At 41.9% G+C, this 16378-nt stretch overlaps 1 long non-coding RNA gene across 1 annotated transcript; it reads right to left on the bottom strand.

Annotated features, from left to right (window-relative positions):
* Positions 1-1149: 1149 nt before the first annotated feature.
* On the bottom strand, positions 1150-15252 carry LOC148527225 (uncharacterized). The gene is made up of 3 exons (XR_015878052.1): positions 15193-15252; positions 11924-11996; positions 1150-1268 (listed from the first exon to the last, which is right to left on the bottom strand). It is a non-coding gene; the product is annotated as an uncharacterized LOC148527225 (long non-coding RNA).
* Between the last annotated feature and the right edge of the window lie 1126 nt (positions 15253-16378).

Below are 16378 nucleotides of genomic sequence, written 5' to 3'. Positions count from 1 at the left end.
AATCGTGCAGACAGACTTTGCAACCTTCTAGTCCCACTTGGTCAAAACAACATTCCCAATTGGGTCACACACCGCAAACACTTCCATGTGCACAGCCATTTGGTGAGAATCTGTAAAATATAATAAAAAAAGTTAGCATGTTTTCTTTCAGGCAAATGTCATTTTAACAGCTTAACACATTTGTAACTTGTTATTATTGTTATATGTTGTTATATGAAGCTTCCTAACTACTGCTGAAATGGCACAGTGGAAAAGTTCACCAAAGCAAAGAATCTGCATCTACAGTACTTGCCATTTATTAAAGTGTCCTTGCCAAATGCTTCTGTTAATCTATATGGTTGCTATGGCAAACTTCTTAATTTACCACTATTTTCAAAGTTCATACATCAACCTCTTAACATTTGATACACAAATCTAAACACCTGCATTTTGTCCTGCCAAACTGTTTTATGTTGTTTGGGGGTCCTGTCATAATTGTTGATATATTAATTTTCGGCCACAGTCCACAATTGACCATTCTACTGTGTGTACTGTTCTATTTAATCATTTCACACATACTGACATAATGTTCTGATTTAGTTCAACAGAGCCACATTCACCCACATTAGAGACACTTGCTGGACCTGTGGAAATACAAGAAGACTACTTCACGTTATAGATGTTTCCAGCAACACCGGTAAGGCCAGAGACACCATGCCCACCCAGCCCACACTTACAATAGCCATCTACTGTACTAATCAAAATGCTGATGCTGCCTCTGCCTTCCTCACCTCCATGGCTGCTTTCAATGACCATCATGTAGGACTAATGGGCACACAAATGAGACAGTTGATACAAATGAACAGGGATTTGCGTAAGCGCAACGCAGCCACTTGCCCATTAATGCAAGCATCATGCTGCTAACTGACAATACCGGTAACATTAATTCTAATATTAATTCAAATCTAGAAAATCTGGCCAGAATCCTGGAATCAACCCACCATGTGCTTGAAGCACCAACAAATGCTAACATTAATTTTTAAAAAAGTTGCTTAAATAATAAAATAAATAATAATAATAAAAAAATAAAACCAATGCCATTAAGAATATTAATCTCAACATTGCCTCATGAGGTAGAGAAATTATTAGCCGGTTACCTGAGCCACCAAGTAGCAGCAGCAGCACCAGTTTAAACCCCTCACCTTCACCAACACCACCCAGGCATGGTGCCCGTACCAGAAGTGGTGCTGCAAGTCCAAGCCGCTTTTCACCCTCCTCTACTCAGCCTCCTAAAAGAAAACATTAAACATGACTTTCAATTGTGTTTCTAAAAATGTCTGTTGGATTCTCACAAATATTAACACTTTTGTTGACCTTATTGTTCGTGCCCTATTTAAGGCATTTGCTGTTGATTAGATCAGCACTATACAATTCCTGCCTCAAAATACATTATAAGATGTTGTTAAAAGAATTTAAATTGTTTTTGTTTTTATAAACTTTTAAGGTACAATTTATAAACCTGTTTGCATCCAAATGTAATTGATTAGATAAGGGAAAATTAAAAGAAGGGTTAATTAAGGTTCATTAATGAATACACTGAAATTGATTCCTAGCATTGACATATTGGTCAAAGAGTGTGTGGGCAAAGCACAGTCACATAGTTACAAAAAACATATGTAATATGCAGCACAAAGAGAGGCTAGCTAAAAGTCCGGTAGTTTACCAAGTTTGAGACACAAACATTCTAGGCTGATGTGTTTGGTTCTTTTCAAAACACATAGCCAACAAAAGTAGATTTGAAAAGGTAAATTGACCTTACTTGACAAATGTATGGTGTTTACTGGTTTAAATTAATCTGATTTTAAACACTTTTTCACACCTCCCAACAGGATACATTCCAGGAGGGGCTAATACTCTGCACCTGGACTTCCCTTTTCATTTTTGCTGGACATTACCTGTGGTTAACCACCTTGGTTAAGACAATCACCACAGGTGACGTGAAACATTATTTTTGAGTGAAGGCAAGAAACAGATAATTTGGTCCATACTGGAATAGGTAAGGTTTGGATGTATTTTATTTTGAGGATGCTCTGTAATTTTGAACACATAAGAAGGCACATTTTACTGAAGGTTAAAGTATCAATATTGTGTAATATACTTACAGGTGAAATAACTGTAGATCACTGATTCCCTAACCTGCCTCCCACTTACTGTGCTCACAGAGTCGCCACTGTCGCACTGTCTGCTCACTATCTATTGCATAATCTGGCAGGGGAGGTTGTTGCAAGCACAGATTATAAACTAGACAGCAGCCAAGCACAATGTCAGAAATTCTATGAATACATCAAAATCCCATCAGATTTATCAAACCAGCGGAACCTAGATTTTATGGCCCAAATATGCATTCTATCATGGATCTAGTGGTCTTATGTGCATCATTATCCTTGTGCTAAGCAGGACTATCAGGACAATAGAGTAAGTAGCCAGGAGAAACAGCCATACCCCAAATCCCTATAAGGGAAATGCAAAAATATATTTGAAGGTTAACAGGATTATGTAACCAGCAGCCATCCTTATGGCATTTGCCCTGCCTCAGCATAGAGGGATGACTGACTGAGGATAAAGGCATAATGACATGATCCAGAATAGTCCACCACAACACTCATAATTCTTTGTTCAAGACATTTGGCATGCCCGAGATTATTTATTTTATTTATTACCAGTTAATTAGATAGCACACACATATTCCACAGTGCTTTACAGAGAATATCTTATACCTGGAGGAAACCCATGCAAGCATAGGGAGAATATACAAACTCCGCACAGTTAGGGCCATAGTGGGAAATGAACCCATGACCTCAGTGCTGTAAGGCAGTAACGCTAACCATTACACCGTCTGTACTGCTGAGATGCTATAATAAGCTAACCTGACATCATGCCACTGTGACTCTTGGCTATGGAAGCAGATATAGGTATAGGAGGGGGTCTACAGTGCGGCTAGGACTTGGCCCAGGTAGCGGGAGAAGGTGGCTTGCAATATGCCAACCACCCTCCCTGTCACTGACTGAAAGTTCCCAGTAGCAAAGAAATGCAGAACAGCCAGCAGTTTGTGTAGGACTGATGTTGATCATGACTATGCAGTGTCTGGCTCAAGCTAAGTTTTAACAAGGTCATACAGGTTCATTAAGTTGTTGCTGCTGAGGTGGAACATCTGAATGATTCGTCATCAGATATTGCATTGAGATTTAACCACCCATGGAAGAACCTAGGCCTACGTAGGTTCTGCAGCATTTCCACCTGCTAGTTTCTCCATTCTGTTTCTAGCTCCTAGCCACATTCAGTCAACTGATACAATCCATATGAAATAACAGTCTGTTTCCACAGGACAGAAAAAGCCTGCTTCAGCCATGGTTGAAATCCCACACGGAGCTGGAGCTGAGTTGGGCGCCTTTTATAAGCATCATGACTGTCCTATTTGAAATGCTTTGCATATGCAAACACTATTAATTTTGTGCATTGCATTGTGATTTGGGTGTGAGTTCGCTCGTGTTGGCAAACACAAAGCTTAGAAAATTTGTGATTTTCATTGAAGTTAATGTTATTTATATGATGTTTAGTTTTATGGTGATATGCCGTGAAATTGAGTGCAAAGTCGTGTTTGACATGTAAAATTCATGCGAGTTGGCCTTTAGTAAATTTCTGATTTGCAAAAACACAGGTTTATCAATGAAAAACACCAAATCGCACCAACACGATTCTTAGTCAATTTTTCCCTAAATCACAGTCACTAGTACTCTGCCATAGAGATTTGGTCACCTTGGATATGACATTGTTCAGAAATTACAGTCAGTGAGTGATGCAGAGAATGTTGTGTGTGAGACCTGTACAGTAGGAAAACAAAGCCATCAGCCATTTCCCAAGTCAATAAGCAGAGCTATAGCACCACTTGAGATAGTACAAACAGTTGTGTGTGGTCCAATGGAAGTAAAGTCAGTAAATTGATACAGATACTTTGTGACATTCATAGATGACTTCACAAGAATGACAAATGTGTAATTCCTCAGTGAGAATTCCATAGTAGCAAAGTAGATTGCAGACTAGAAGAGACTAGAAGACAATCAAACTGGTTACAGACTCAAGACCCTGAGATCTGATAATGGTGGGGAATACCTAAACAGAGAGGTGGAACTCTTCTTGAAGAATTAGGGAATAGAGCATCAATTGACCATTGCCTACACTTCTGAGCAAAACGGTGTGTGAGTGAACATGCAAACTGTACACTAGACGAGAAACCAAGGTGTATGCTAAAGGATGCAGGCCTAGACAATTTTTTGGTAGAATCCATATCCACAGCAGTTTATCTCAAGAGCCATTTTATTACAGTGGCCCTAAAGGATGTTACACCTATTGAAACATGGTTAAAAAGTACACCAAATAAAAAACATCTCAGGACTTTTGGAAGTACCGCCTACATACAGATACCAAAAAAAAAAAAAAGATGCAAGCTGGATTCAAAATCACTTAAGTGTTTGGCTACTGCCATGAGAGTAAGGGTTACAGATTATGGAATTCAAGTGTCAAGAAGCTTATTCAGTCTAGAGTTTACATTTTCAAAAAAACAATGCAAGTTATAGAGAAGCTGGAAGTTTGTATGCAGAGCAATTCTGTGTCACTGGACATGCCAGCACTGGAGATGTACTTGAACCAGAGGCTAGCAGTGTGGATGTTCAACCACAGAATAGATCTTCTGCAAGGTCAGATATTGGTAAGTCACTTAAGAGGTATTTCTGGATTTCAGAAATATTGTGTTCAGTGAACCTCTGAATATTCAAGAATGAAAGTAAAGATCTGACAGGTGTGAATGGAAGTATAATATAGGAAAAAAAGGTATTGCAAGAATTAAAGGTCACAAGTAAGGAAAGCATTCAGAATTGTGAGAGTGACAGCAGTGCAGAGTTCGTGAGTCAATAGACTGTGGTTATGACCCATGCGGTCAGTGAGGGGACTCTTGAAGACCAGACTAAAGTCACATGATATGTTGATGTTTTCTTATGTGATTAACTAAAAATTGCTTACAGGTTGCTACAGAAAAGCTTTGTTTGAATGTTTGTGTAATATGGACAAGCTTGTAATGCGGGAGGGTGTTGAAAGTGAAGTGTGCTACTGCACAAACTCCATCTTACTCCTCCAGGGAGGCTTCATTCCCAGTTCTAAGATGGCTGCCGGCCTAAATACCATGCATGCGCGTCACCATCTTGTCAATGTATATGAGCACCACAGTGGAAGACCGTTGTCTTCCACTTTGCTCCAGTGAGACCTGCATTTGCCTGCGACCCTCAATACGGTACCTTCCAAAAACCCTGTACTGCTAACTGCTACCTTCATACACTCACCGACTAGTGAGCTAAATGACACCCTGCTCCACTCAATCCTACCATTGTATGTAACAGTGAGTACGGCTATGCCTGCTTTATCTCCAATAAATCATCACACTAGTTAAGCAACTGGATTGTTCATTGATTCATGGCATCCGCTGGTGTGTACAGGAACTATGCTACACCGACAAGTCTATACACACATATTTCCAACAAGGATTACTGTTAGGAAAGGATCATCACATTTCTTATGTTTTTCATAGGTTGGTGCATATGCTGACCATATGATTATTTGGGGGAATTTACAAATTCAAATGTAACAGTACTCCCCTGATTTGCAATAGTCCCTTACTTTGTCACATGCATTTATAAAAACATTTCTGTGTGGAGAACTAGCACATACTCACACAAAACAATAGCTAAATATGTTTCTCATCGAATCACAAATTACTCTTGACAACCCAGTTGACTGATTTAAAAGAGCATTTTTTTTCTTAGATTTGAAGTAGCTTAATGAAAACCACATGCACAATTTAGTGAAGTCACAAGCTATGCGTTCTAGACATACTAATGTATTATGTATGGCTGTGGGTGTTGACAGCATAGAGCTACTGTATTGTCTGTCAGTTATTCTGTACTGCATTGTATAGTTCTTACAGATTCCATAATTATTTTATCTGTTTGCACTATAATGCATGATGTGACTGGTTAACAAAGTCATTTACAGAGCACAAATGTCTTAAATTCTACATCTTTGACTGTCTTAGTCCTCAAGGTATTATTTTAATTTTAATACAGCTATAATTACAGTTAATTTATATTATATCAACATATTGCACTGCACGAAAAGAGGGAATGCAAAAATAGAATAATGGGGGTAAATCAATTCAGTGCGATGTAGAATAGCTGCTCTCTCATTCAATTCAACACGCTGTTTGGGCGGGCAAAGGATTTATTTTCGCACCCTCCTGGGGATGCAAGGAAAAATCAGGCAAAAGTGCCGGGCATGCAGCTTTTTGCCGGCTTAGCGCGTCGGTAACAGCACTTTAGTTGGAGAATGGCGGTTACCATGCCTTAACGGCCAGGTTAACCCGCGAGAACCGGCATTCTCTGACTTAACTGTTTCCCGACATGGCACACAGCGCATTGAATTGAATAGCTGCGGGCGCTCTGTCCAGCGGCTATTCATCATTACGCTGGACTGAATTCCCCCCATAGATAGCAACTGCACAGGAAGATAAATGATCTTGAAGATTGATTAGTCTGGCACTTATGGAAACAGTACAGGATAATATGGTCCTCAGTTAGAACAAGTAGATATTGCTAAAAAAGTGCAATTTTGCACTTGGGAAAACCATATTGCCTTTAGCGATGAGCGGTTCGGTTTTGCTAAAAACCGAACACAATCCTGAACTGCGGAGATCTGAGTTGAGCCTGGTCCTGGGATCAGATCATTTTGGGGTTCTTAGTAAAATGAGTCCAGACTCGAGTCTTCTCACAAGTTTCAAACTCAGATCTACATACCGGATCTCGAGTATTTTGAATTGCATGTAAGTCCCTCCCTTGCCGTTAGGTGGTGAAAATTTACTGGAAATGAGTGGAAATTTGTGCTATTGATGTTAATAATACTATAGGAACAAAAACAGGTCCAAGTTACTTGATTTTAGATGTTTTTATAAATTTATAAAGAAAACCAAAACTGAAATTGAACTAAAACACTTGAAAGTGGTTTTGCCAAAACCAAAACACGATGATGATTTAAATCCAAAACACGGGGGTCTGTGCATGTCTATACTTGCCTGTCAGCGAGCGGACGGGCACATTTTAAATGTGCAGACGGAATAAAGATGGCCACACAACTACAGATTATCTTTCCAACCATCCAACTAGTTGGCTTGCTGAAATTAAAAACTGATAAAGTATAAGAACAAATGACAATCAGCTGTTGTTCCCAAACACCAGAAAACAAATGAAAATGATCATTAAGACAAGTTGGTTAAATCTATTTGTTGTAGCCAATTTGTATGAACGACCATTTTCATCTATTTACCAGCATTTGGGAGCAAATGGTTGATTGTCATTTACTCATTATACTGTACCATATTTTTATTCCAAGCAACCAACTAGTTGGATGGTTGGAAAGATAATCTTTAGGTGTGTGGCCCGCTCAAGAGTCAGGAGGGGATGCATCCAAGTTTAACTGTAAATCATTGTGGGAATATAAAGCATATACAGTCAGGTGCATAAATATTGGGACATTGACAGAATTTCCAGATTTTGGCCTCTATTCACCACCACAATGGCTTTGAAATGAAAAACAAGATGTGCTTTAACTGCAGACTTTCAGATTTAATTTGAGGGTAATTACATCCGAATCAGGTGAACGGTGTAGGAATTACAACGGTTTCTATATGTGCCTCCCATTTTTTAAGGGGCCAAAAGTAATGGGACAAACGAAACAATCCTAAATCTAACTTTCACCTTTTAATACTTTGTTGCAAATCCTTTGCAGGCAATTACAGCCTGAAGTCTGGAATGCATAGACATCACCAGACGCTGGGTTTCATCCCTGGTGAGGCTCTGCCAGGCCTCTACTGCAAATGTCTTCAGTTCCTGCTTGTTCTTGGGGCATTTTCCCTTCAGTTTTGTCTTCATCAAGTGAAATGCATGCTCAATCGGATTCAGGTCAGGGGATTGACTTGGCCATTGCATAACATTCCACTTTTTAGCCTTAAAAAACTCTTTGGTTGCTCTTGCAGTATGCTTTGGGTCATTGTCCATCTGCACTGTGAAGCGTCGTCCAATGAGTTCTGAAGCATTTGACTGAATATGAGCATATAATATTGCCCGAAACACTTCAGAATTCATTCTCTTGCTTTTGTCAGCAGTCACATCATCAATAAATACAAGGGAACCAGTTCCATTGGCAGCCATACATGCCCACGGCATGACACTACCACCACCATACTTCACTGATGAGGTGGTATGTTTTGGATCATGAGCAGTTCCTTTCCTTCTCCATATTGTTCTCTTCCCATCACTCTGGTACAAGATGATCTTTGTCTCATCTGTCCATAGGATGTTGTTCCAGAACTGTAATGGCTTTTTTAGGTGTTGTTTGGCAAACTCTAATCTGGTCTTCCTGTTTTTGTGGCTCATCAATGGTTTACATCTTGTGGTGAACCCTCTATATTCACTCTTGTGAAGTCTCTTCTTGATTGTTGACTTTGACACATATACACCTACCTCGTGGAGAGTGTTCTTGATTTGGCCAACTGTTGTGAAGGGGTTTTTCTTCACCAGGGAAATAATTCTTCTGTCATCCACCACAGTTGTTTTCCGTGGTCTTCCGGGTCTTTTGGTGTTGCTGAGCTCTCCGGTGCGTTCTTTCTTTTTAAGAATGTTCCAAACAGTTGATTTGGCCACACCGAATGTTTTTGCTATATCTCTGATGGGGTTGTTTTGATTTTTCAGCCTAATGATGGCTTGCTTCACTGATAGTGACAGCTCTTTGGATCTCATATTGAGAGTCGACAGCAACTGATTCCAAATGCAAATGTCACACCTAGAATCAACTCCACACCTTTTACCTGCTTAATTGATAATTAAATAACGAGGGAATAGCCCACACCTGTTCTTGAAATAGCTTTTGAGTTGATAGTCCCATTACTTTTGGCCCCTTAAAAAGTGGGAGGCACATATAGAAACCGTTGTAATTCCTACACCGTTCACCTTTTTTGGATGTACTTACCCTCAAATTAAATCTGAAAGTCTGCAGTTAAAGCACATCTTGTTTGTTTCATTTCAAAGCCATTGTGGTGGTGAATAGAGGCCAAAATATGAAAATTCTGTCAATGTCCCAATATTTATGCACCTGACTGTATGTACACATGGACAAGCAGACAATATTTCCCCTGCAAGCAGAAAAAAAAAAATATTATTATAAATGTGTATCCTTTACATCATACTTGCCTACTTTTGAAATCTAGTTCAGGGAGATTGTAGGTGGCAGTATAATGTGCCACGCGGAGGGGGCGTGTCATGTCCGGCCCCAGGGTGTGTGTCTAGCTCCACCTATGGGTGTGTCTATTGTCATTTAGGGGCGTGTCCTGCAGTGGAGGTGAAAACTATAGTACTAAGAGCAGCATTTTAGCAGGAGGCTCCTGAAAGTACAGCTGCCTGTTTAAAAAAAGATATAAATCAAATATTAATACATTCTTGACTATGGTTAACCATAAAATGTTCCCAGACAATAGATGCCAATGATTTGGGTGTGAAGAAATGAAATGTGCTCAGAGGGGGCAGCTGTATTTTTAGTCAGAGATCCCTTATTGTGATATATCCAGTCACAAGCATTAACTGCACTCTGAAAGGGCACTCACTGACAGTCATCCATTTATTGGCTACTCACTGATAGTCGTCCATTTATTGGCTACTCACTGATAGTCGTCCATTTATTGGCTACTCACTGATAGTCATCCATTTATTGACTACTCACTGATAGTCATCCATTTATTGGCTGTCAGTCAGTGCCCTTTCAAAGTGCAGTTAATAATGCCTGTGACAAAGCACACAGCCCCAGCCACCATCACTGTATATGAGGCAGTCGCAGGTCTCATTGGCCGCTTACAATTATAATTGAGGCTACCATGGGGGGAATAAAAGGACACCATACCTGCGCTGATGTCCCTGATCAGTGCAGAGCTGCTGTTAACAGGCTCTGCTCTGTGCGGTGGCCGGCCTTGAAGTATCATGGCGTCACGCTTTGTGACGTCATGACGTCCCCCCCGCAGACTCTGCCCCCGACAGTCTGGGATGGCGCATGCGCAATCAATAGATTTAAAGAAGTAATGTTTGTGAGGGAGAGGGAGGCTTTATTAAAAACTGGAAGACTCCCGATAAAATCGGGAGGGTAGGCAACCCTGCTTTACATAGATTTGCTTCTAACTGTAATTCTGGCCACATGTTTGCATGCAGAGCGAAGCACAGAGCCTTGTGGGTGGCACCATCATTACCCCACCGACCCTGCATGCTGCCTGGAGTGGTACCATGCAGGCAGAATCGCTGCTGCAGTGCTGCATTTGCAGTCTGTACAGCCCCCTGGAGCATCCTGAGAATGCTCCGGGAAGTGTTGTTCTTACTGGCACGGTCACACCTGTCGGACTGGTACACTGAAACGGCACACTATACTAATCTGTACCAGCTGCCCTTGTTTAGATGGAACTGCAAGCGGATGGGCTTCTCCATCTCTCAAGTGGTAAATGTTCAGCTCATATACAGTAGTTCAACGCAATATAGGAACAAGCTCCAGATCTCCGTCCCATGGCTGCTGAATGCTCTGACCCCAGAGAGATGAAGCATTGAAACACTGTGCACATCGGAACCTCTCTTGAGTGGATGTGAGTTCCGTCCTACAGCGGCCACTGCAGTATCATACCGGTACTCCTGTGGCTATACTGCATTTCTGTTCCAAATGACGGTAGAGCAGGAAACAAATACATTTCTCCAGTATCCCCACCTTTGGTAACTATTATTGTGTTTCCACTTTACTTTGTGTTGGTCTAAGGGCCTGATTCATCATGGATCGCAGTTGCAAAGATGCACACAATCGGTATATTGTTGCGCTCTGCGCATGCGTATGCAATTGCGATGGGAACTGCATTTGCAGAGGCTACGCAGACCCAGAGCAGAGTGATTGACAGGAAGTGGCATTTGTGGGTGGTGACGGGGGCATACTTGCCGACATTCAGCTCCCTCCTTCCGGGAGGGAGCTGAATGCCTGCATTCTGTGGGGGGCGTGGCCAGACTGTGATGCCGTTTTGGGGGCGGGGCTGGGGCGTGACCGCTCGATCGCGTCATCGTGGCCCCGCCCCCTCTTCACAATGCCGGAAAAAAGGCATTGTAAAGCAGGGGGCGGAGCCTCGATGACGCGATTCAGCGCGAATCGCGTCATCAGGCCCCCCGGCAGCGCGGGTTTTTACTAGTAGTCTGTGGGGGTAGGCGGCAGCCGGGAGGCTTGCCTGCTATTCCGGGGGGTTGGGAGCGGCACCCGATATTCGGGAGGCTCCCGACCAAATCGGGAGGGTAGGCAAGCATGGACGGGGGTGGTCGGGTGAACGGAGGCGTGCCTGTGCGTTTCAACGCCGTTACAGTGGTGTGCATAAATTATCCACTGCGTGGCCATAAGCAATATCTGTGTAAGGTTAGGGCTTGTGCAAGTGTGCATATGAGTCAGATGTTACCGATTGTTTTGCTATGTTGCCCTAGTATACGGATGTGAGCAAGAGGAAGTGGGCGTCCTTATGTCAGGCTGTGTACACAATGTGAATGCACACATTTAAATAGCAATACTGATATTTGCAACTACGGTATGTGCGTATAAGCAGAATTGCGTTACGTAGTGAATCAGGCCCTATCTCTCTATCTGAAAACATATTACCTCCACTGCACATGAGACTACTGTATATCACCCTAAATAGGCATATACCAGGTGAGGGACCCTCACAATGCAGAGTAGAGGGGGCCTGGATCTCTAGATGAGTGGTTTTCAAACCATTTATCAGACTTACCTCAAAGTGCATCTTTCCCTGCTTCACTAATCCTCAATGAATCACAGGTCACAATAGTCTGCTCTGTGGTTTCCTGGAATTGTTGGGGAAGAAGGATAATGCTTAATGTACACATATATAGTGCACCTTATGAGTTTTGTTTTAATGACTACACTACCTTGCGATTGTCCTTGTCCCTTTCTTCTCACCCTTAAGCTGGCGACACATCTAAAGATTATCTATCCAACCAGCCAACTAGTTGATTGCTTGGAATGAAAATCTGGTAAGGTTTGGGAGTAAATGATGATCAGCAATTTGCTCCTAAATGCCAGAAAACAGATGAAAATGGTCGTTTAGACAAGTTTGTTAATGTTTGATCTAAACAATTTGTTCAAACAACAGTTTTTGTCCATTTTCCCGGCGTTTGGGAGCAAATTGCTGATTGTCATTGATGGTGACACATGACCAGATTTTCATTCCAACCAATCAACTAGTTGGCTGGTTGGACAGATAATCTTTAGATGTGTGGGTTGGTGGACCTAGCAATTGGTATTTTATAAGGACCGAGCAGCCACCTGTCAAGAGAAGGAGTATAGTGTGATCCAATATTCGAGAAGGAAATATATAGATTCCTGGTTTTGATCCATGAAACTTTATCTTAATTTCCTATGTGACTAAGGAAATTTATACTCGATTAAGAGGCAGCGCCACAGCTCTGCTTTTTTTATGTACCTATATATTCGCTCCCACCCACACTACCATACATACTCCTGGTGGCCGGTCGGTCCGGCGGCATTAAGTCTATCCTGTTTTGCAGTCTCAATTCCGACACTGTAATCCTGGCAAGGGATTTATCATAGCCATTGAAATACCGACGCCTATGTTAATCCCGACACCGGAATGCCGAGAGAACGCTGGACCTATCGTCCTCTGCTGTACACTGAGCTGGGGATGTGGGGGTTAGGTTTAGGGACCCCCGGGGGGTTGCCTAACCCTAAGTCCCCCCGGGTTAGGGTTAGGCTAGGGGAAGGGGGGTTAGGCTTAGGCACTAGTGGGGGAGGTCAGGGTTAGGCTTATTGTGCGGGAAGGGGGGTTAGGGTTAGCCACTAATGGGTGGAGGTTAGGCACTTAGGGGGGCGGTTAGGGTTAGGCAACCCTAAGGTAGGGTTAGGGGGGGAGAGGGGTAGGGATAGTATACTTACCTGTGCTGTCTGTATTTTTACCCATCAGGCTGCCGGCATTGGGATTTGAACTGCCAGGATGATGTTCGGTGGTCATTCATACGGATACCCCCTCATACACCTATGCTTTTTGCACCATGTGGCACAAGAAGAATGGTGTGACATTGCTACGGGTAACCATTCCCGGACTTTGGTACTTTTTCCTGAACTTAGCACTTTGTTCACATCATAACCACAACAAAGTCGCTTATAATGTCCTAGGCATGTCGGTATAGTATTTTTGACCCAGAGGAATTGATATAAAGTCGCAGATTTAGCACATTGATATCGGTACCCCGTGTTTTGCCTTTTTACTACTGTTATCTTCTGAGTTGTACACAGCAGCTACATGCAATGCCAGCGCCAGTATGCGGGTACCTGTGCATTGTGCTTTGTTGCATTAGTGATGTGAATAAGATACATATTTTGCATGGCTTAGTCACAAAGTCTGTGACATACCAAATGGGTGTATTTGGCTCAGTTTGAGGATAGGTGTATAAGGATAGGACACTTCTTTCTGTCTATCTGTCTGTCTGTCATTATAGATATTTTGAAGAAAATTGAATACATGGTATAGGCATGACTGCAATATATGATATTGGTAATACAGTCACTAATCATATAGCAATAAATACATAATTTAATCTCTTTCACAACTAAGATGTTTGCACAGATATATTTGCAACCTATATACAATCGCTGCTTGTGCATTGTTGAATGGCTGCAAAATAGAAAGTGAGAACTTGAAATCCCTCAAGTACAAAAAGAGCCGATCCATCAATTATGTATCACTAGATGCCACCTCCAACATGTCATGTACTGACTGCCATGTGACTGCGTGTCTGAGATATGTTTGCTCGGAAACCAATTTTCAAGACATACTGTACTGCTATTTTCTTTCCTGCAAAAAATACACTATTGAAAATCAAACGTCTTCTTGTATTTTTAGTGTCCCCAATGGATAAAAGAGCTCTTATTGAAAATTCACAGGGTTTTAGTCAATCAGCCGCTCCGGTGCTTGGTACTTGTTGAGTAAATAGATGCAGTGTCAGGGCACACGTGCTCCCAGATTACAATACTGCCATTGTTACATGCTAAATTGTTTAAGCAGCAGAATAATTAATTTTTTTTCCATCCATTTTTCCCCTTCTAAGAACTATCATTATAAAAGAGACAAACATCATCCTTGATTATTATCTCTCTAATGATGGCAAGTAGTATTGTCACTGAAAAAAGAAATATTAATTAGTTCTATTATTTCAGTTTTATAGGACTAAACCAATGTGATAAATAAAATATAGTTTGTGATAAATAATATGTATCCTGATTCAGTAATTAACACGTTTAATAAGCTAAGTAGAAAAAAAAAAAAAATCTGTATGTAAAGTAGAAATCGCCTATACTATTCTTGCTGGGACATCATTATTTCTATTGATTAACCCCATTGTCTATTTCATTTATTTACATATTCATTCATAGCAGGGGCATATTTAGAATGGCTGCAGGGTGTGCGGTGCAGACGGGCCCCTGGGTCCAGGGGGGCCCACACCGCACATCCTGCATCCATATTATACTTAGCACTCCGGAGACCCACGTTAGCACTGTAAAAAACGCCTGGAAAATGGTCACCGTGGCCATTTTCCCAGCGTTTTGAGCATGCGCAGTATGGAAAACACAGGGAAAATGGCCATGCACTGCAGCTTCGCCATGGGAGAAGCTGCCGTGCATGGCCAGCTCAACTTCGCTGTTTCAGCTGTTGCTGTGTCACTGCGACGCTGTGACATTTCAGTGAAATGTCCGCAGACCAGGATAGGGAGCTCGGCTGACAGTTTTTTTTTACTCAGAGGCTGGGCGAGATTGTGCCGGGGCCCCCCAGATGCTCGGGACTTGATACATATGTGCCCCTAGCACCTAACGGGCCTGTAGAAACCGCAAACGTCTTTATACTCCCCTGGTGAAGAGATTAGTTTACAGAAAATTAAACAGATTTTTACCCTATAATTTTTCCTTCTATATTTGTCTATATATTAAGGGATGAATATATAAAAATATTTTGCTATATGACTTTACCTCACAGGTTCTCAAACTTGGTTCTTAGGACCCCAAACAGTGAATGTTTTCCTGGTCTCCTCACATAATCACAAGTGAAAATAATTAGCTCCACCTGTGAATCTTTTAAAATGTGTCAGTGAGTAATGAATACACCTGTACACCTTGTGGATGACCTGGAAAACGTGACCTGTGTGGGGTCCCGAGGACCGAGTTTGAGAACTACTGTTTTACCTAATTTCTGTTAGTCAGGCTGCAGGACACATAGCAGTATAAGGATCATTATTTGTCTTCTCTTCCCCATAAGCCCTTTATCTCCTCCCAGAACCCTCCTGTCAGTCAGTGAAGTGTGATAATCCTTGCTTGGAGACAGAGCCTAAGTGGTAAAAGACACAAAACCCTAAGTTTGTTCATAACTTGCACAGTATGATAATATGAACTATGGCCCTCATTCAGAGCCGTTCGCTATTTGCGGTCGTTCGTTCAAAAACAAGGGGTGGCTATTCAAATGATCCGTTCGCACATTGCAGTCTGTTCACACCTCTAAGTCTGAACGAGCGAGCAAAACATACGCTCGTTTATTTGATAAAAACGCCCCCTGGCCAATCGCACCATACGTCATGTCCGCTATTTATTAGATTAATCGAGTACATCGTACAGCGTATGAACTGCTCGCTATTCTTGTGGTTGGTTTTTTCTACCACTATTTTGCGAGTAGTTCTGAGTTTAAAAAAACCAAGTGACGTGGTCAATGACGCTGCTGGATTAATTATGCACACCCTTAAAACGCCCGTTTTGACCTTTAAGCACGCCTGCGTTCGAATTCCACTCCCCCGTTTTCAAGCACCTTCCCCTGTTACCACCCACATACGCCTCATTCTGTCACTCAAAATAGCAGGCACTCGCTATATAGCGTACAAACGATTTTCGGCCGCACTGACTGGTTCGCGCATGCGTACTAAAAACCGTACGCATGCGCAGATGTGCGAACATCGCTCGGAACGAGCATACTGCCGCTAACGAGCGGCTCTGAATGAGGGCCTATGTCTAGAATATACATCCTGTGTGCTATACAGATTTAAGCCATTTTTATTAATTTATTTTTTGGGGGGTATGGGAGGTTATCACAGTCTATTTCAGCAGGGCCGAAACTAGGATTCTGTCACCCAGGGCAAGACAGTAATTTGGCGCCCCCTCTGGTCATTCC

Source organism: Taudactylus pleione, unplaced genomic scaffold (assembly GCF_031769625.1).
Source record: "Taudactylus pleione unplaced genomic scaffold, aTauple2 ptg000090l, whole genome shotgun sequence".
Classification (NCBI taxonomy): domain Eukaryota; kingdom Metazoa; phylum Chordata; class Amphibia; order Anura; family Myobatrachidae; genus Taudactylus; species Taudactylus pleione.
The sequence above is the reverse complement of the archived record's forward strand: the minus strand, read 5'-3'. Positions and strand labels throughout refer to the sequence as shown.